Raw genomic sequence first — 23,530 nt, forward strand, 5'->3', positions numbered from 1 at the left:
ACCCACATGGTTTCACATATATACTTGAAGTTAAAACACTCATGCACACAAATTAAACCTCAAATAATTTAAAAAGAAGGATGTAAAGGAGAAATATAAGGAGATTATCAAAATCCTTGGCATTAAACAAATGCTTATTAATTTTTCAATGTGAGAAGTCTTTCCTTTTATTCACATGAGAGAGTAAGCTGTCCTTTTCCTGTCCACAGAGATGACATTTCAAGATAGCTACAGTTGGAATGGCAAGGCTCTGTTTTGAACTTTTTCAAAGAAAATAGGAAGAAAGATAAGAAATAAGCACTGTTATCTTTTGAAGAGTTGATCTTCCACAGATGACCACATTTTTTAAAAACTCAATTTCATGGTTAACTACCAAAATAGAGAGAAGGCATAAATATTAAAAACACAATAAGAGGCAACATCTGTAGCAACTCTTTCTTTGAGCTTTTATTTCATGTGGTCATGAAACTCATGTTCTCTGTGTATTGGTTTAAGACATTTAGTGTGACATCATCACCAATGGTGCCAAAATACAGTGGTGTGCTCAGAACTGATTGCAGATGGAGCATGAAAGTGGCTATTGTAGATATTGATGTAGTGGGTATGGCTGTTTGCCCATAAACTAAATAGTGCTCTGATTATTTTGAGGTTTGTGCCTTCCCTTTATAGCCTATCTTCGTAAGTATTATAGCAGCTGTCAGTTTGTTACAGTCTACTTGCTTTAACCAATACTAAATTCATTATTAGTATCTTAAGGCAAGAGTAAATAGGATCTAAATGAGGCCAAGAAGAATTAATTTATCACTCCAAAAAAAGCAGAGTACAAGCATTTTTTTCACAATATTTTGGCTTCATCTATCACTTCCTCTTTGAATAATTGATGTTGACTAAGAAAACACTTAATAAGGTGTGTTTGTGTGTTTATAATCAATCTCCCATGTGTAGTATTTAGAATGATATAAAGCACCTAACCAAAAAAAAAAAAAATGCCATTATGGAATCACTCTAGCATGTGCATAGAAGAATGAAAATTCCGGCATGCAGTGCATCCAATTTTATGATACATATGTGGCTCAAACACATCCTTTTGCATTCTATCTTCTGCAGTTAGCATTTCTCCACCTGGGATTTCACAGACCAGCAGTAAACACATTCCAAGTTTCATTTCCGTAAAGCAATGGAAGATGGGTCCCCTGAGCAAAGACTGCCTTCCACCCTTCATTTGAGGAGTTTAAACTGGCAGATTTGATAATAAATGTTAAGGGTGAATAATTAACATACAAAGTGGCAGCTGGAAAGGGCACAGCAGACATGCATCTTGCTGGAGTCACTTCCGTGCCCCAGAGACATTAAACGGCTAATAAATTTTGTCCTGTATTTATGTGTTACCTGTGAGACCCTTTACTTGAGTATTTCCTTGGTAAGGAGTTCATTTGATCTCATGAACTCAACCCCCAAAGAGGGAAAGGCCACTCACTATCTCTAGATTGCTCTAGATTGGCAGTTAGACCAAATGTCAAACTAAAAAATTATGTGAATTCCCCAAAGAAGAAAGGAAGGCTAGGCATGACCCTTTTATGCCAGGCATAGGTAAGTGTGTACTAATTCTTTCAGCTGATATAATCCACTTCAAATGTTGACCAAAGTTCCTACCATCCAATTAACTGTGGAACAACCGTTATCGTTCTCATTCTCATCATATGTCATGGCTTGCCATTTTGTTGGTTGCCTTGGATTCAGCTGTCAAATTTTAGGAAGATTTTTTTTTTTAAATTGAAAGATTCATTGTTTGGTGTTTGCTTGAAGACTCTGAAGGCTAGGGAAACACTGAAGACTCAGAAAACTTGGAAAGTTACCATATCCTTGGGACTTAAGAGTGAGAGCTCAGTGACAAAAAGTGTTTGATGCTCTTACAAAAAATTAGAGTCTGGTTTCTAGCCCCTAGGTTAGATGGCTCAAAGTCACCTGTACTTATTTTGGCCTCCCTGGGCACCTGCATTCATACACATAGATACAGATATGCAAATAAATAAAAATATATATTAAAAAAAATAAAGTTACAAGATTCTCAAGTTCCTCCCCATGTTACACAGGAAACTCTAGGGATGCAGCTTTGTAATTCACCATGCTGGGGTGGACATTTTGGTGATACAGATGTCTTTGAGACAAAGTCATGTGTCATCCTGTAGGTAAACTCACTGGCTGAATCAAGCTCTCCTTGGGAGGAATCATTCCCTTGATCTGCCAATAATGCTTATTTGGAGTGTAAAGGCCATTTTCAACCTCTTCCCAGGAAGAGTCCCACAACACAAATATTAAATACAAATATAAGTATTCTAAAACATCTGTTTATTCCAAATATATATAGATACAAACTAATAAGTGTGACACTTTTATAGGAAGGTAACATGCAGGTAATCGTGAAGATCAAGTATATAAATGGTATATTATATATATGTATGCAGCAGCAGAGCAAGTAACAAGGTCTTCAAAGAGGAGATAACACAGCCCAGGGAGCCATTCACTTGGCAAGCAAGAGACATAAAAACAGTCATTGACAAGGTTAAAGGAAACACAACAAGGAAAATTTGATTGTTATTTTGAGCCTAAGACTGATTCTTTTATTATAAATTTATTCATTTACATCCCAATTGTAGCCCCTCCCCATCCTCTGGCCCCTACCCTCCCTCCCTCTTCCCCTCTTTCATTGTCCTCTGGTCCTCAGAAAGGGGATCTCTCATCCCTTACATACTGAACCCAGGGACTTATTCTTGAATCTGATGTGAAGAGGTGAGATAAGGCCAGGCAGATGTGACCAGAGACCATAAGGTAGACTTTAATACTAAGATATTTGAGCTGTGAACTAGAGGATCTATTTGTCACTTGTAAGAGGACTACGTCACAATGTCACTAAAGGTAACAGAACCTTAAGTTTTCAAAATAGACTTTTATTGGTCTCCTCACAAATGAACTTATGATTAGAAGGAGTCACATGATGGAAACAAAATAATTCTGAAACTTTGAAAGGAGTCACTGTATTTTGTATTAGCCACAACAGTTTGAGAAAGGCAAGATGGAGGGAATACATCTTAATTTAGCATTGTGATGTATGCATGCAGAGTCAGGACAGGTTTGAAACATAATCAGAATGTTGCTGAAGACATAGTACAGCATTCTCTTAAATTCATAATTGTTCTGGATGTTGTCATTTTGCTGAGTCAAACTCAATGACTGGAATCTGCCATACAGCTGCCTTTCTAAACTAGTATTACTTATTACTTATATCTATTCCAGAGATCCATAAGCCACAACATTGGATGAGCTTTCTGTTTTATAAATAAAGTTTTATTGGGGCATGCCTATGCCTAATCATTGGTACAATGCTTATGGCTACAATAATGTTGTACAAGAAAATTTGAATAGTTGCAATGAGGACTCTGTAGTACACAAAGCTGACACTGTTTTTTATCTAACCTTTTAAAACAATGTTTGCTGATCATTGGCACATTTTTGTACCAAATAAACCAATGCAAAGCTGGTTTTACATAGCCTAGATAGCATTATATTGACCTGAAGCTATTCAGATCATGCTGGCTCCTATGTTCTTATAAGATTCCAGTTCACTGGAACTTTAATTATTTGATGCTCCATAGAACATCTGTCTGGTTCATGTACACTTTTGGTCTTTTATTAACAGGATCACATGATCACAAAAGCATCTTAAGAAGATAAATACCACATCATCTCTATTGCATGTAGAATCTTAAAATGTCAAATTCATAGAAGCAAAAACCCAAATAGAGGTTACCAGAGTGTTGGGAGGGCTGAGAAAATGTTTGTCACTCATAAACTTTAAGGTAAACTAGAAGTAAAGTTCAAAACACCATTTTACCATACAGTGACTGTGGTCAATAATAATGATTGTACATCATGGCTAATAGATTTAAAGTTTTTTTTTTATCACAACAGTGTTAAACATATGAGAAATAGATATGTCAATAGCTTGATTTAGGAAATCCATAATGTTTATATGTATCAAAGTATCATTTGTTCATCAATTAATAGATTGGGTAATAAATTTAAAAAGCACAAAGCAATTTAAGTATCTTGATACATAAGACATAGTGCTAAAGGTAGAGAGCTCACTCTAATAAGGCCAATGATGACTAGAGTGCTTTATTCATTAGCTCTCAGACTTTCAGATGTAAGTGCATTTCAGTAAAGACTATTCCACGAGGATAGGCTGCAACTTAAGATGCCATTGTATGGCCTACTAGAGTCCATGGTGTACAATATGGCAGTGACCACTAGAAAATATATGAAACTTCTTGCAAACACCAAATAGGAGAATTAATAGTGTCTTCTAAAACTTTGAAACAGACCCTTTTCTGTTGACAAAGATCTTTTAGCCTTTTGTCAGACCCTGGTTAGAAATGTGAGCCACCAAACAGCAAACTTGCAAGAATTGTTAATTCTTTGTGCCTCCCTTCATCCTTCTGCCTGGAGAGATACAAGTTAAAGGTCACATGCCTGGGTTGATAAAAGGGGAGTTGAAGGTGCTTTGTAACTATGAGGACTTTGAAGCAGAAGGGACTCACAAGGTTTTGCACTGCAGTATCTTAAGCATCTACCCTATGAAGATTCTGATGCTCTCTGGATTAACATGAGACAGCAAGGTATGAAATTACTGCTTTAATCTATAAAGGAGCAGAGGAATAATATATGATATTTATACAGTAAAGGAAAATCTAAAGAGAATTGAAATAAGAAATACAAAGAGATTAAAACAAGCCTTGGAGTTAAATAGACTAACTTCCAATACAGTGTATGACTTTCCAACTGTGTGGTCTAGAGGAACACAACTTCTTTTTAGCACCTGTGTTTTCACAGGATTACAATTACAAAAGCTTTATGAGACTAAAGTGGTAACCTGTATAAAAGCTCACCAGAGACTCTCAGTTAATAATAAATGAGACCTGTAGTCTAGCTCTGTCACTATCCACCTTCCTTTACTAAAATAAGAGCCAACAAAGCAACCATGCTAACAACTGCTATGGAGGGGGCATTATAGTTCAATAATCTGTCTGTAGTTATACAATAGAAAGCTAGTCTACCCACCAGACTGGCAAATGAAAACAAAGGTGACTGGCGTAGAGGTTGAGGTTTATATGAGATGATGTAATATAACACAATTTTAAGGTCATTTTTGATGAGACAGAGACATTGTAAACAGGATGCTGTAAGTTTCATAATTTCATAGGCATAGAGAACATGTAACTAAGTTACATGTTTTATTAACTTTATTATAAAAGCTAGTTAATAATATTTTTCTAACTTTTAAAGTAATGAAAAAGGTCAAATGTGACAATATTAAATAAATGGAAGATATGAAACTCTATAGCAGGATTTGAGATTTAAGTTAAGTGCTGTCTAAATATGTTGCTATCATAAACACCATGCAAAAAGCAACTTGGGACAAAGAGGGAGTGCTTTAGCTTACAATTATAGTTCATCATGAAGGGTAGTTGGAGCAGGATCTCAAGGCAGGAACTTGGAGGATGAACTGAAGAAGAGGCCACAGGGGAACATGCTTACTGAATTGCTCAGACTGCCTTCTCACACCTCCCAGGACTGCTTGCCCAGGGATTGCACAGCTCATAGTGGGCTGCCCTCTGCATCAATCAAACAAGAAAATACACCATGGACTTGCATAGAGCCTAATGCGATAGATTTTCTCGAATTAGTTTCCTCTTACCAAATGATTGCAGCTTGTGTCAAGTTGACAAAGTCTAGCTATCACAAGTGCTTATTTCAAATAAAAAATGAAAAAAGACAAGGACACAAAATGAAGAAAGCATGAGGCTTCCTTTGCTTGTTTTATACAAATAAGGAAAGAGGTCAGGAAATATACTTGAGTTATTACTGGGGGCAGTGGTATGAAAGAATAGGTTGAAAAAGAAAAAGCAGGAGGCATAACTCTTAAACAAGTTCATTTTTTCAGTAACCCGCTCCCACGATAACTCTAACAGATTCAGATGGGCTCTGCCATAGTGACCTCATCATCTCATAGAGGTCCTGTTCTTGATGCCATTTGTGAATTTGGAAACACTTTTCTGATATATGAGGTTTGAAGGACACTCTCAAATTGCAGCACCATCTACATCACAACAATGCATAAGGAGCACCTGCAATAGTAAATATGAATATTTTTAGCACAGAGACTGGTTGAGAATTAATATCCAAGATGAGGCATCTTCTGTGTTAGTTCAGAGAATAGATTTTGGCATTGTAATGGCATGGCTCTTAGTGTTAGTTTTTCTATTTATTTCTTCTTCTTTAGGCTGTCTCATCACTTAAATATTTTTTCAAGATGACAGTGGCTTACTCAGGAGATTATTGTAATCTAATTAATAAAGCAGTCAATAGATGCATTTTCTATTATTTTTAAATGGTTAGTAATGTCTAACACTGGATACTTGTGTGATAACATGGTGTCAGAGACCATCCTATTTATCTCACTCAGAAAGCAAAAGCAATAGTGAACATTATCCCTAGTTGAACAGTAAAGAAACTAAGACAGAATACTTCAGGAACTTGCCTAAGCCTAAGAGCAGCTTAAATCTAAAGTGAGCAAAGTAAATAACTAAACAAACAAACAAGCAAACAAAAATCAGCCCAGAAACCAAGCAACGTAAAATTGAATCAACAGTAGGAAACAAAAATAAATAAATAAATACATAAAAAAGATACAAGGCCAAAAATTAAGTACAGTGCCACTGCAAAATACTTAAGATTGGTAAGGAGAACACAGTAGATTAAGGGTTTAAAACTGATGTCACTACAAATTTTATGCATTTGAAGAGACAGTCCAAGCATTATTTAATAGATTTGCTCTGAATCATGACACTCTGTCTTGAAAAATAAGACGTTAAGCATCAAAAATGAAATGAAATTTGCTAGGCTGAGGAAGTAAACAAAACTCTCAAGTCCTGGGAAAGTCCTGAAACTTAGAAGATGGGTAAGCAGCCCCTTCAAGGTTGTTTCTGAGGCAGAGACTCTCAGACCAGCTGAGCTGCCTGTATGTCACACAGCGAGATGTAGGGAGGCAGCTCTTACTAGTTATCACCTATACCAGAACAAGGAGAGGGACTTAGTGCAACAGCTGCCTTTGAGTCTTCTCTTACCCATACTCCAGCGAGGGACTCCCAAAATTCAATGGTTTGCTGGGCTAGACTTGAATAGAATTGTTTATTTTATCTGTAGATTGAATGATCTGGGGGTAAATAGATGTTTGTTCATCTTTCCCCAGGAAAACTCACAAAATTGTGAACAACTTTGGGCCAATAAATTTGACATCTCACATAAAGATGAAAAAAAAAAAAAGTAAAACCACAACTTAATTAACAGAATAATAGATATCAAATAAGAACCAATGTCCTTTAAAGAGACTTAATTTTAATTAAAATATTTCCCTTCATAAAGAACATGCCAGATCTATATCTCTTCACTGGTTAACGCTATAGCTGTTAAAAACCAATTCCAAGTTCACCACGGCTCTTTTATAGCTTTATATATGGAATAAGCGTGACTCTGTTATCTAAACCAGAACATGACATTAAAAGAAAACTGAAGATTAATATCCCTCAGGAACAGCAGCACAGAATTTCTAAACAGAGAATTAGCGGACAAAATCAGAAGTCTAGAAAAGAAAGCTTTATTGTAGCCATGTAGGGATACGTGTCATGCAAGTGCCAGGGTGATGTAGCCTATGGAAACCAAGACTTATAGTCCACAAAACTTACACCCTATGTGTGTAAGTCACAAGGACAACTTATGTGACTTCATTAACTATGGAAACTACCCAATAACACTTTTATGACACTGTCCACAGACTAGTCGTAGGAGTATGTTTCCGTAATTCAAAGGCATTTGAATATTTTCTGCTGCCAGGTTCATGCTCAAGTACAGAACATCAATTTAGGTCAGCAACAAAACAAGATTTTCTGCTCTTACATCGTCTAACAACATTTCTTTCTATTACAATAAGGTATAAAATTAAATGAATCACGATTGGGCTGAGGCTGGTGACAAGGGCGGTGTGTGCTCCTGAAGGGTAAAAGACAGCAGAAGTAAACTCACACTCTTCCAATAGGGCTAACAGGCAGTATGAGAGAAGAAGCAAGTCTTTTCAGTCGGTGGCTCAAAGAAATTTAAATTCTCTCCTCACACCACACGAAGAAGGAAATTGAAATGGAGCATCAATCTAAATATCGATGCTAAAAGTAGATATATTTTTAGGAGAAGACACAAAGTAAAAATTTTGTAGCATTAGAGTGGGCCTCTATTTTTAGCAAAGTGTAGAAAACACTCGGCGTTAAAAATGACACACTAAACTTTATGAACTAAAATAAAGTCTCAGAAAGAAGAACTCCTCTGGGGGGAAGAAGTTGCAACACATACATCTGGGGAAACGTACTTTTATACAGGATACATAAAGAAAATTTACAACTTAATAATAAGATGGCAACCCAATTAAAATTAATGCTGCAAGAGAACACACTTGCAGTGAGACTCATTTGCCTCCTTTATATAGTAACTTGCTTTCCCATCATCACTTTGCCTCTATCTGCCTGCAGCATGTGAGGCTCTATCCGTAAGACAGGACAGCATATACTTGGTTCCTTATCGTTTCCTTGTACAACACTTCAAGGAAAGAGGGTCCTTTTCACTGTGTTGCTACCAAGGTCTTCTGATTCTCTCAAGTTTTGGTTTGGTTCCTATGCTATGGTTTAGCATATGTTTTCCCTGACATCTCCTCAGACCCTTCCAACACATCTCCTTTTCAACCCCCTATCTTTTTATTTTCCTTTTATTTCCCTTCCTCTCTCTCTTCCTATCTCCTTTAATTCTTTCTTTTCGATAACCCACTCGTTTGATTAGTGATGGGTGTATATGTGTGAGTGTGGGACTGTTCACTGGCATGTGGACAACCTATCAGTCACCATAACACCCCAAAGAAGGACTCTCCTGCCCCCCAGCAGCCACTAACTGTTGGTACTAGCTCCATCAGAGATGGGGCCTTGGGAATTCCTTTCTGAACCTACTGGAATTTTAGTTGTCTTGATCGAGTGCTGGTCATTTGCAGTTGTTGTGAGTCTATGAGTACAGTAGCCCTGTCATGGCCAAAATACAGCATCTCATGCCATTTGTCCCCATCCAATGGCTCTTACACTCTTTCTTCCTCCTTAACTGTAGTGTTTACTGTACCTTGACAGAGGACCATGGTAGTGACAGAGATGTCCTATCGGGGTTGGCACTTCTAGTCACTTATTCTCACCACTCTGATCAGTTATAAGTCTTTGCCAAAAGAAGCAACGTTGAGTTGAGAACAGCTCTGGTCTATAGGTATAAACATAAATATTTCGAATGTAGTCTGACCACATGACCACGCAGCAAAATCACAATGGTAGGTTGTTGTAGAACCTTGACTGTTTCCTTTGTCAGATTCGATTGTTACTTACTTACTGTCTTTTCAGTTGCTTTGTTTTCCATGTTGGTATTTTTTTTCTTTTTATGATTCTAGCCATATGCTTAATGTGCCTGTTTTCTGACAGCTCTCTCTGCCTCCAGAGAAACTAATACTGCTTTGACCACAGACTCCTGTAGAGTCACAATTTTCAATTTTGTAGTTATTGTTTATTTTTAATATGGACTTGATATAGTAGAACAGCCTTATGCTGAGCTTCTTTTTCTTCTGAAAATCTCTCCTGTTGTGTGGTAGAAGTATTTTCCACAAGAGATTACTGAACACCAGTGGGAGTCTTCAGCCCAAGGCCAACTATTTTATTTGTGTGCAATTTCTAGAACCATGTAGATCATGTCACATGGAGCCCCAGGTCCACAGAAGGCCAGTCCTGAATTTTCTGTTCCCCAGGAAGACTCTGGTTTTCCTGCCAGGTCCCTGGGAGAATGTTTTTTTCTCTCCTCAAAACTTGTTTTTGTTCCATTCGATGGAACCTTTGAATTATAAGAGCCTTTTTCTTTATTTCATCTTCAGCTGGAAAAAAAGTGTAGCCAAGGCAGAATCTAAATGAAACTCATTTAACAGTTAATAAAGAAGCTGTGAAAATAGAGAGTTTGTTGACTCAGATACTTTGAGAAGATTAACTCTGAGCCTGCCAATATATCTTCTCAGATAAAAAAGAAAATATTCTCAAATATGAGCATGCCTGTTAGCATTAAAATAAAGCTAAATCTGCATTCTAGTTCTTGTCATCATGGACCTGAGTTTTTAACTGACTTGGTCAATTAGGCTGTGACCTTTTCTAGTTATATTGAAGTGTTTGCAACTACTCTACAGTGTTACCACACATCCTGTTTTGAAGTTTGAGTCTACTCTGGGTTTGCCACAGAGCAAATATGCTTAGGTTGTTTGTTCTATAACACTGCACTTATTATGTCCTGTTACAAGCTATAACTACCATAAAGGTTGATCTTGCCCACCTCCTATGGCAATAAATTGACTCATAATTTCCTGACTATGGTATCTCTGATCTAGATCTAATTAGCTTAATATTTGTGAAAGGACATAAAGGAAATCTTAAAACGAGACATGTAGTTAAAACTGTAGCTCAGTTTATAAAATATTTACAACTGAAAATAGATAAAATAGATGTTTGAAAGAAGCGAATGAGATTTCAGGTTGGCTCTGTCATCCCTGTCCAGGGGGTTCAGAGACTTAGCAGATGTCAAGGTTCTGATTCTCATGTGGTATGGATTCAAAACTTCTTTCCCTGCTCTCATTCATCTATGACCAAAGCCCAAGGTCACTATGGTTTCTGTATAGTCAGTCACCTCTGCTGAGCTGAAATTGTATCTACAAGAGTCCCCTCCCTGAATGTTTCTTTGATAAACACTGTTCTAAATAAACCTTTTTGTGCAAGATTTAGGAGATGGCTGTGAGGGTTCATCCATGCATATGTTCAGCAGGTCATATGGTCACCTTGTCATGTTCTACCAGCTTAGCTTTGGCATGAGGTGATTGCGGGGCACTCCTCCAAGAGCTTCCTACCAAAGACACCAAATTCTTCACAACAAACAGTAATATTAGAAGTGGAATCTTGAGTGAAGGGAGAAGTCAGATATTCGGTTTCAGCTTGTCCTTGGTGGTCCCAGGTCACCCCAACTCTCCTCGTTTCATGTCCACATTTTTTTTTTCAAAATTGATTGCCTATTCAGTTTCTCCCAGCTCTGAGCCCAAAGGCACTGTCATGGTCAAGCACTTTCATCAGCTTCCATGATCATTGTGACAAGCTCTTTATTCTGACACCTTTCTGAGCAGAGCATCTCCCCTACTATGCTGCCTTGTGCATTCAACCCTGGCACAAACAGCTTGAAAAGTATCTTATTCAGAAGTCATTAATCCTCTTGTCTTCTCCATTCATTAAAATGGAGATTTGCAAAAAAATTATTTATAATATTAACTCTTTCAATGGTATAGATTTGACTCTCTCATGACTTTAAATGATCTCTCAATGGATAGATAGATAGCAGGATGGACGGATGGATGGATAGATGGATGGAAAGAAGATACATACATACACATACACACACACATATATATGTATATATATATATATACATATATATATATATGTTTTTCAATTTTAAGGGGTCCCATTATTAATTGTAGATCTTAGATGCTGAGCTGTTGGTGTTCTGTTCAGTTCAAGGCTCTTACCCACTTTTCCTCCAAGAGATTTAGTGTATCTGGTTTTATGTTGAGGTCTTTGAGCCACTTGGACTTGGGTTTGGTGCAGGGTGGTAAATATGGATCTATTTGCATTTTTCTACATGTAGAGATCCAGTTAAACCAGCACCATTTGCTGAAGATGCTATCTTTTTGTTTCCATTCTATGGTTTTGGCTCCTTTGCCAAAAATCAGGTGTGAATAGTTGTGTGGGTTCATTTCTAGGTCTTTGATTTTATTCCATTGGTCTGCCTATTTCTATGCCAATACCATGCAGGTTTTTTTTTTTTTTTGCTGTTGTTGTGTTTTGTTTGTTTGTTTTTTTAATTACTATTGCTCTGTAGTATACCCTGAGGTCAGGTATGGAGACAGCTCCAGAAGTTCTATTATTATACAAGATTGTTTTAGCAATTCTGTTTTGTTTTGTTTTTCCATATGAAGTTTAGAATTGCTCTTTCAAGGTCTGTGAAAATTTTGTTAGTATTTTGATGGGGATTGCATTGAATCTGTAGATTGCCTTTGGTAAGATGGTCATTTTTACTGTTAATCCTACCAATCCATTAGCATGGGAGTTCTTTCCATCTTTTGGTATCTTCTTCAATTTTTTACTTCAGAGACATGAAGTTCTTGTCAGACAGGTCTTGACTTCCTAGATATTATTTGTAGCTATTGTGAAGGGTGTTGTTTCTTTAATTTCTTTCTCAGTCCTTTTGTCATTTGTATACAGGAGGGTTACTGATGTTTTTTAATTAATCTTGTATCTAGCCACTTTGCTGAAGGAGTTCATCAGCTGCAGGAGTTCTCTAGTGGAATTTTTGGGATCACTTATGTATGCTATCATATCATCTGTGAATAACGATATTTTAACTTCTTCCTTTCTGATTTTTATCCCTTTAACCTCCTTTACTTGTCTTATTGCTCTAGCTAGAACTTCTAGTACTATATTAAAGAGATATGGAGAGAGTGGGCAACCTTGTCTTGTCTCTGATTTTAGTGGGATTGCCTTTAGTTTCTCTCCATTTAGTTTGATGTTGGCTATCAGCCTCAGGTAGCTCAGTTGATGAAGTGCCAGACTTTAAGTCCGGAGGTCTGAAGTTCAAACCCAAGCACAGCCAGTGCTCTTAACCATTGAGCCATTTCTTTACTCCTCCTTTGCTGCTTTTTTTGACACTGGCAGACAGTATGTTTTTCTGCTTTGTAGTTCATACACCATGCAGAAACAAGGCCCTCTTCATTTTCACATAGGAATTGAATTCATGCATTGAAAAAGATGCATATTAAGAGCAGCTAGCTAATGGTTTGCAAGTCTTTATTTTATTATATTTAATGGAATGGACCCATCATTAAACAGTGTTGCCAGTGGATCATTACAAAATAAAATAGCTACAGTTGCTTCAATTAGTTTTTCTGAGCACACCATTTGGAAGAAATTGTCCTTTTCTGTGCCAAGACTGAACTTACTTAAAGGGAGTTATGAGTAAGAAAGCTTCGGTCTCTATGAAAGCTGAAATATCTACATGTCAATATAAATACTGTGATTTGGACACTTATTAGCTAATCATAAATATCATTAGCTACTTGAATTGTCACATATTATATTTGTGGTGGTTTGAATGATATGTTCCCCATAAAGCCCATGCATCTGAACACTTGGTCCCAGTTTCTGACTGTTTGGTGAGGATTAGGAGATGTGATCTTGTTAGAGGAAGCCTGCCCCTGCGGGTAATAGACTGGAGCTATTTCAAGCTGCTATTAGAGCTGTCTGCTGCCTGTCACTTCCATGTTCATCATCACAGACCTGATCCCTGTGTAACTATAAGCCCAAAGTAGACTCTTTCTTCTATAAGTTGGTCATTCTATTATATCACAGCAACAGAAAAGTAAGTGAGCCAATATTTCATTGAAATACAAGGAATAAACCAGTCTTGAAAAGTTCCCAGACACAAATACAGACTTTTTTTTTTTCCCCTCTAGGTTTTTGGATAATTACACACAAACTGTGGGGTAGATCTCCCTTCTCACTTAACAAATGATATAAATGAAGCTCAGCTGGGAAAAGGGACCTGGTATCTACAATGAAATATTTTTGCTGCTATGCCCATTTCCTTATGTGAGCTCTTGTCTTGGAAAGTTAAGGTTTTGTTGTGGTGGTGGGGATTATTGTTGTTGTCCTTTAACATCTATTTCACAGTCTTCTTCTCCAGGCCCATGGAGATCTTCACCCTGGGTTCAAATCATCCCTCCTCCCATGTGAAATGCATGATATCAAAGTAAAATTACAGGGGGAAAAGAATTCTGCCAAGAGGGTATCATAACATGTGGCTTTGTGATGTTTCTTTCAGTTTGGGGATAATATCAACCCTCACATTACCCTTCCTATTATCCAACTTTGTCTAGATTTCATGTCCATTCCCTATGCAATCTAAGTTTAAGTAACTAGATTGTATGTAATAGATATTATCAGAGCAGGACTCAACATTTTAGGTCTAGCCCTGCCACCTGAAAATTCACTAAGTTGACATCTTATTACTCGAATGACTTTACTTAGTTGCACATCTGCATAAGCAGAAATGACTGGCTTATAGGTCAAGAGTTGTATCACATAGTGAGTGAAGACACCAGTCATACAGGTGTAAGGTAAACATTGTTGATATCAACATCACAGATGTCAATTAACCCTAAAACTGCTATCTTCAAAAACCCATTCTTTCTTTCTTCTTATGAATTTATAAAACTAATATCAGGATATTTTTTCTTCTATAATCTTGCCCCCTGACAACTGTGTAGATTTTCTCACAAAAGCAAAGCTATTTTTACTTGTGCTTTAATCATTCTCATTCTCTCTTTTTGTATGTGTGTGTGTCGTATTTTTTCTGTCTTTCTGTATGACTCTATGTGTTTGTCCGCCTCTCTGTTTCCTCCCTCTATTTCTCTCTCTCTCTCTCTCTCTCTCTCTCTCATACACAAACAGAAAGAGAGAGACAGACAGAGACAGTGAGAGAGAGAGAGAGAGAGAAATCAGGGAAACAGATAAATACTCTCACATAATTCCAATAAAGAAGATATTACAAGTATTGTTAAGAGAGAAAGAGAAATAATTGTTTCTGTTTCTGTCAGAGATGATGAGAACATTCCAATAAAGAAAAGACCAGACAATAATCTTCAAAGCTGACATTCCAAGCATGTTGGTATACTTTCTTATGGAGAATACAATTTATCCTTGTTCATTCAAATGCTGATTTATCTACTCCATGTCTGGTTTCAATCCCGACATTTTATTGTGATGTTTATTCTAAGTATCACCTGTCTCAAGTTTGTGTGAACCTGCCACCATTTGTTCTCTGTAATTGTCAATTAAACAACCAGCCAGTGTTGTGCAATGGAGAGAATAGGGTGAGATATCCTTATCCAGAGGGAAGGAGAAGGAAGTGAGTGGGAGGATGAGTAGGAAGGCAGAGATCAGCAAGACAAGACTTCAAACCATGAGGAGAGATGAACCGGACCTAAGATATAACTAAAAGCAAGTATAATGGGTGAAATCTGAATGGTAGGAAACTATGTGGGCTTGGAAGTTTAAAATGGAATAATTATTGCTCAGTAGTGTGCTCTAGGTTAATTAAATAAATCCTAGTCTCTGTGTGGTGACTTGGATATACAGCTGGTTTAGGAAAAACCACTGTTTAACTAAAAGTTAAATCAATAATAAATATTAATAATGCACAACACAGCCACTTGATGAAAACAGATAAATATTGCCACACATAAATTGGACCAGGAGAAGCAGTTTTCGAGGTTGAATCCTAAAAGAATACATACTTCTACCCACTTTCTAGCTCCTCCAGACAGACAACCTCCCTGAGCATTCTGTCTCTATAGCTCTTCTTTCCTTGGAACACCACCCTGTTGGTTCATCAAGACCAACAATCTGATGGATATGTTTGGTGATAGTTCTACCTTGTAGAGATGGCACACATTGAGCCATTCTCTGATAATCTAATGACCATGTATAATTAATGCTGGCTCAGCACAGAGTTAGTAAGGGATACTGAGAGGAAGGTGAAATTCTCTGTGGGAATTTCAGCTGTGTTGTCTTCAAGAGGAAATTAAAGCACTTGGTGATGGTAATTATTTGTCCTAGGTGGCTCAGGATAAAGACACTATCAGCTTTTTGCCCTCTTTCTGCTCCAAGAAGTAGAGCCTGTCACGTATCTTTACGAGAGTCAAATCTTGGGAAGTGAGTGAGTCTCTCCCAATTAGCATTTTCAAGAATAAAGAAGGGTCAGAGGGTGGGTGATTTCTCATATGTTCTGTAGGGCATGACCAGGGAGGTTTCCCTGGAAGATAAACATGCTGGAAAAATGATTACAGACTGATGAATGAAAGGACTTCATTTTCTGATAACATTATGCCAAACCACAGAGCCCAGCGGAGGTGAGCTGGTTGTGGGACCTAAGCCCCATTGTCCCCCATCATGAGGAGGCCTGTGTGGTGCTGAACACACTTTCTGCTTTAATATCTTTCCACCTTCTCCCCATTTTCCTGGCTCACCTGGGTCACAGACATAAGCAAAGCAGAGACAGCAAAATCAGGGGAGGTGAGCTGGGAGCAGGATCCAAATGCCTTTGTCCTCCATCCAGAGGATGCCTGTGTGGTGCCAGATCAACATTTGGCTTGGAGATTTTTCTGCCTGCTCCCTAGCTGCCTGGCCCACTTGGGTCACAGACACAGAACCCAGCGGAGGTGAGCTGGGAACAGGACCCAAGTCCCATTGTACTCCATCCCAAGGAGGGCTATGTGGCATTGGACCAGCTGCTAACACCAGACTCAACCAAATGGCTAAGCATAACAACACAATCAACAAAACTCAGAGCCATATAGCACCAATGGAAACCAGAGGTCCTAGCAGAGCAAGCCCGGGAGATACTATCGAACCTGAAGCACAAGAAAAAGATTTTAAATCTGAGGTTATGAAAATGATAGAGGCCTTAAAGAAGGAAAAATAAAGCTTTCAAAATAGCACAGGAAAGTACAATCAAACAAGGAAAAGAACTGAACAAATCCCTTAAAGGAATTTTTAAAAATACAGGAAACTTCAATCAAACAGAAGAAGGAAATGAATAAAACTGTTCAAGATCTAAAAATGGGACTAGAAGCAATAAAGAAAACACAATCTAAGGCAATCCTGGAGATTAGAAGTGGAGAAAGGCAACACTCTCCATTGCTGGTAGGAGTGCAAACTTGTACAACCACTTTGGAAATCAATCTGGTGCTTTCTCAGAAAACTGGGAATAACCATACCTCAACACCCAGCTATACCACTCCTAAGTGTACACACGAAAGATGCTCCTCCATACGAGGACATTAGCTCAACAATTTTCATAACACCTTTATTCGTAATAGCCAGAAACTGAAAACAGCCTAGATGTCCTTCAACCAAAGAATGGATAAAGAAACTGTGGTATATTTATACAATGGAATACTGCTCAGCCATGAAAAACAAGGGAATCAAGAAATTTGCAGGCTAATGAATGAAACTATAAAATTCATTCTGAGTGAGGTAACACAGACTGAGAAAAACACACAAGGTATGTACTCACTTATAAATGGATTTTTAGTCTTACAGTAGAGTATAGACATAACACAACGCACAGACCCCAACAAGATAAGTCTGACGGACATCTTAGGCTTCATGTTGACCTGCTACTTAGAGGTTTGGGGGATATCTCTGACATGGACTATGTCGCCTGCTTTTTGATTACTTCTCTCTGATGGGACTTCCCTACCAGGTCACAGGGGAAGAAGAGGAACACATGTGAATAAATGAGAATAGATACTCTGAGGAATAGGGGAGAGGGGATTTGGGAGGGAGGGTAAGACTGGGATAAAATGAGGGGCCTATGAATGAGATATAAATTGAACGAATTAATAAAAGAAGTTTAAAAAAGTTTCAACAAGGCTTTCCCACAAGCAAAATTAAAAAATAATAATAATAATAATAAAAAAAGAGCACTGGCTGTTCCTCCAGATGACCCTGGTTCAATTCCCAACACCCACATGGTGTCTCGTAACTGTCTGCAAGTACAGTTCTACGCAGACATGCATTCAGGCAAAACACCAATGCACATGAAATGAAAAGAAATAATAATTTATAAATAGTTTTAAGAAGTATCAAGGGATTATAAAGTATGAAGCTGAAGCTGTACAAGCTTCAGTAATGAGATGGGTATTATAGCAACATGGGGGTAGAAACCTTTGATAGTGATCACAGTAGGAAGTGGGGATATGGTAGATTTGGCTCATCTTCTTGAGACAAGACTAGCAGGTGACTCCAAGAAAACAGAATTTCACAACAGCAATGGTCAAATCCTTTCCCTATAAGCAGGTGACAAGGAAGAATCATGAACAGTATTCCTTCCCAGATGTCTGTTTCTAAAAAGTGATACAAAATAGTTGAAAGACATCAGGAGGCCTCTGTTCCAAGCTCAGTGTCACTGTGTGGCCTTAGTCAAGTCAAATTCAACTTACAATGCTGAGCCTTCATAGCAGCATTCCTAATGTTCCTCAAATAGGGACTTAATCAAGGTAAATGGGATTTGCATTTCCCCAGCAGGTAAAGGGGCCTTGTAAGCCAACAGCTATGTTAAGAAACAAAAGGACCCCATGAATCACTTTTTTGTTCTTCTGTAAAACTTTTTTCTCTCTAACCAGCAAAATTAAATGCCATTATTTAGCATCAAGCATTCATGAATGAGACTAAAGGACTATGTACTAGACAGAGACATATACATATAATTATAATCATTTTGCAGCACTGGGGATTAAATCTGGAGCCTTTAATATGCTAATGAAGCACTTCACACTGAGCTACATGCTCAGCCCTAGGGTCTCCCATCCTCACCCACTTAATTCATATACCATTAGTTGCCCGTGTGTTTGTTCATAGTATAGATATATCCATATGTATATTGTACATATATTACATAAATATTAATGACTTAATCAATGTGTGTAGTCTTATATATTTCTACATACAAAGACAATGAGAGAATGAAGGTCTATGGGAATTTATTTATTTATTACTTTTATGGATATGGGAATTTTATCTCTATATATGTTGACCACAAACATACTTCTGCATATTTATGCCTGGTAACTCTCTGAGACCAGAGAAAAGGACCCCCCATCCCTTAGAAATGGAGTTACACACAGTTATGACCCACAAGGTGGGTGCTGGGAATTGAATCTGTATCTTAAACTCTGAGCCATCCCTCTAGCCCCAGGTCTACATTTCGTGGCAGGTAAATTTCTGTTTTAAAAATCATAAGCAAATTCTGCTCCTGTTGTGGCAACTAGGATTTAGATTTACTCAACACCTTCCTCTGTTGGAGGAGGACTGTTAATGTGGTCATGTTTTCCATGAGCACACACTTCAAATCAAGATTCCTCCTTAATCAAGTCAATGAGATACAACAGCTATCACGAATCTTAGAAGCTCTGCCCCTCCCCCATTTTCTTTAGAACATATTATTCCAGAGAACCATGGGGAAGTTCTTACAAATTAATCCTTCCCTTCAGGGTGAGAGAGGCACTAGAGGTATGGAAAATGGGCACAAAAAAAGGGATGCATGCTGGCTGGAAGTCAGGTGTTGTTCACAGGCCCCAGGTTCGACTTTGTTCCATTCACTTAGTATGGGGCTGAGACCATGACCCTGTGAGTGGTCTTGTTTACCCTGAATATGTCTACAACCTCACATTTTTAACACTTTTAAATTTTTGTCCTTGTCAGAAATCTAAAAGGATAATTCTGAGATAAATGTTACAAGGGCAATAAAGGGAAATCTTCAGAATTCCATCTTTTCAGAGGTCCTGCTCACCACAAGCAAATGTTCTTTAAAAAAAAAAAAAAAGAGGGGGCATAACGACATGTCTATCTGCATGCAAGTATGCCCTTTGGGTTTCCCTCATCTCATTAGTTGGTACGTTCATAGGAGGCCAGGCCAGGCCAAGGAGGAACCAGCAAAAGCGCAGCTGAAAGAGGCTTGAGGGACATTAATGGAGAAGTGGGCAGGAAGTGTGGCACACTGTCCCATGAGGTGGATGAAGGGCAATGTTTGCAGAGAATAACGGTCCTCTGAGAGTGTGAAGGTGGTTGGGGAGGGGAGTCAGTGTCTAGTGACCTTGTGAAATTTAGCACTTTGCTGCATCTGATGTGGATTGATAACAGGGTACCTCTAAATAGGACATAGACTAAAAGAAGGGAGGTACATGTCTCACAGATGTACACACCTAAGAGAGACATTTTACTTTTGTGTAAGAGGAGAGATCCTCTTACACAACCAAGATCCTCTTACACAACCACATGAAGAGAGAAATCACTGATTTCCTCAGTCCTGGGGGTTCACTGTCATAAGCATATTTGGTAGGGTTTCAGGGAGAACTGAATTATTTACACAAAACAATTTTATCTTTTTGTGGGGTGGGGGTTTGAACAAGTCTCTGTTCAGTATGGAACATTTGAACTCTGACAGTAGAGCTCAATGTAGGAATTCCTCCAGGTGAAGGGAGCAACACTAACACAAAATCTAAGGCAGAAGAGACCCTTGTTTGCTCATGATCAAATTTCCTGAATCTGGAAGTATCCTTGGTACACAGTGAGTACTCAGTAAATATTTTATAACTGTACAAACAGCATGAGGTGGACCATACAAGGGTTGGGGTGGTTTTATGGGCCCCATAGGCTTACATATTTGAATGAGTAGAACTTTTTGGTAGGATTAGAATGATTAGGAGGTATGAACTTACTGGAAGAAGCATGTCACTAGGAATGGGCTTTGAGGTATCAAAAGGAGTCTGGCTAAGATGCTCAGTCCCTGTTCAGAAAGGCAAAGAGGATGGACATCCAAGGTGGGAATAAACAGGGAACAAGACAGGAGCCTACCACAGAGGGCCTCTGAAAGGCTCTGCCCTGCCTTTCAGGTATTGAGGCTGATGCTGAGACTTATAGCCAAACTTTGGGCAGAGTACAGGGAATCTTATGAAAGAAGTGGAAGATAGTGAGAACAGGAGCGCCACAAGGAGAGCAACAGATCCAAAAAGTCTGGGCACAGGGGTCTTTTCTGAGACTGATACTCCAGCCAAGGACCACTCACGGAGATGGCCTGGAACCTCTGCACAGAGGTAGCCCATGGCAGTTCAGTGTCCTAGTGGGTTCCATAGTAATGGGGACAAGGGACTGTCTCTGGCATGAACTTATTGGCTTGCTCTTTGATCACCTCCAACTAAGGGGGTAACAGTCTTACAAGGCCACAGAGAAAGACAATACAGCCACTCCTGATGAGACCTGATATACTAGGATCAGAGGGAAAGGGAGGAGGGCCTCCCTTATCAGTGGGTGGGGAAGAAGAAGGGAGAGTTGGGATTGGGAGGGGAGGATGGAGGGAGCTACAGGGGAAGGGATACAAAGTGAATAAACTGTAAGTAATAAAAATAAAAATAATATCATATATATATATGTATATATTTTAAAAGCCTATGCAAGGCCTAGCCTCCTTCAGCCTGAAAATAAGGACGTAGCTCCCTGCTACTACTCAAATGCCATGCTGCCTACCATGATTACAGTGGTCTAAGCCTATTGTCTTAGGGTTTTATTGCTGTGAAGAGACACTGTGACCTTGGTAGCTCTTATAAAGGGAAACATTTAATTGGGGCTAGCTTACAGTTTCAGAGGTTTAGTCTGTTATCATCATGGAAGGAGGCATGAGAGTTCACAGGTAGACATGGTGCTGGAGTTGCTGAGAGTTCTGCACCTTGATCCGCAGGCAGCAGAAGGGGACTGTCTTCCATACTGGGATGAGCTTGAGCATATATAGCTTCAGCTGCCTCCACAGTGACACACTTCTTTGTTGTTGAAATAAAATGGTGTTGGGCTATTTGTTGTTTATTATTATCCCTATAATTGTTATGGCAGTATTATCTAACCTGCTACAACAGTCAATAAGATACAGACACCTGTCCGATTTTATAATTGCTTTACTTAGCTTGGGCTGGGCAGATATTTTACCTATGATCCCTGCCTACCTCCCAGTGAGTAGCATCTGTCATGTGCTCTGCCTCATCACAATAAAATCAATAAAATCAAGTCCTTGGGACTGAAAGTCAATAAAATCAAGGCCTTGGGACTGAAAGGTAAACATCTGGGTGAGCTGAAGCAAACCCTTCTTCCTCCTAAGTCTTTTATCAGGCACACTGAAGTAGTAACAAAAACAAAACTAATAAACAAACACTGTGACTCACACATTGGAAGAAGAAGGCCCTGTCCTCGCTCTGGCAGAGAGTTAGTGACAAGGCATTGCAAAAGAACTGCAACAGTGGAAAAGGAGTTGGAGAGGTTGAGAGGCTGTGCTTGTATGGGGAGCATTCCTGCAAGTGCCCTAGAGAAAGACTGCCTGACAGAATGATGTGGCAGGAGCTAGACCTCCACAGACCATTCAGGTGCCCAGGCAAGTTGCCCAACTTTGTCTCAGGCTGTAAGGGACATAGAATGGCTTCTTTTGCTATCTAATGCTGAAAACCTGTGAATTTGTCACCTTACGTGAGAGAAGCTTTTGCAGGTGTAAGTAATAAGTAAACTTTGAAAAAGAAGATGACCTTGGATTAACCCAGACTGATCCACAGAGAACTTGCTCAGAATAGTACAGGGCAGAGGCAGCCAAAGAGGAAGTTAGGAAGGCTGAACCACAAGAGGGTTTTGATGTGTTATAAATCGGGTAAAAGCAGGCAGGGCCTGCAGTGTCCAAAGGTCCATAGAGCCCCAAGAAGTGTGGAAAGACTATGACATCCCAGAGAATACAGACAGCCCTAGCCAGACGCCACCTGGACCCATCTTTCCCTCCTCTGTACCTTGCTTTGTTTCCTAATGGCACTCATGCCCCATCTAACCACTAGTGTGTTTTCTTTGCAGCCAGAGACTCACTTTGCAAGTCCCCCACCCCTGCTGCTTGCCTAGCATCCAGGCCTTACATAAGCAGCTTCTGTATTTTTGTGGCTATTTCTCATTCTTCAAAAGAGGTGTGGCTGCTGCCTAGTCAATGTTTAGGTAAGGAAATTATTATAACATGTGTTCTCCCCATGTAGTAGGCAACCCCTTCCTTCTCATACTGGAGGGTTCAAGGCATTAGAAGCCTGGCCCCTCTTACCCAAAGTGGCCCCATCTCTTTCCAGTGCTAGAGGCAAGGTCAAAGCTTCACATATTTTCTGCCTGACTAATACAGGCCTGCTAATACAGAATGGTGCTATCCTCCCAACACACAGAGTCCCTGAGCTGTATGGATCACAACTACAAGCTTCCGTTCATCACCATGCAGAAACCCCCTCCTTTTTCAATTGTTTCATTTCCTTCCTGGTGAAGGGAGTCAGTTTATTTCATGCCAGAGTAAGCTTCAGCCTTGAATCACAACAGAGGACGCTATCTGACATCAATTGCCACAGCTTAAAGAAGTTAGGCTTGACAGACTGCAAAGCCGTTTGCAGGAGCTGAGGCTGACTGACAAAATGTCCGTCATGAGGCGTAAACCTGTCAGCTGCAATCACCCACGAGGGATCCCAGAGAGGCACGAGAATTAAGCCTTGCAAATCCAAAAGGCCTTATTGAAATGATGTATTTATTGGGCATCATTTCCTGAGGGCTCTGAAATGGACTTGAGGTTTGCATAGCACATATCCACACATGAAAAGGTGTGTGTGTGTGTGTGTGTGTGTGTGTGTGTGTGTGTGTGTGTGTGT

The sequence above is a fragment of the Psammomys obesus genome, unplaced genomic scaffold, assembly GCF_907164565.1.
Source record: "Psammomys obesus unplaced genomic scaffold, mPsaObe1.curated_primary_1811, whole genome shotgun sequence".
Lineage (NCBI taxonomy): Eukaryota > Metazoa > Chordata > Mammalia > Rodentia > Muridae > Psammomys > Psammomys obesus.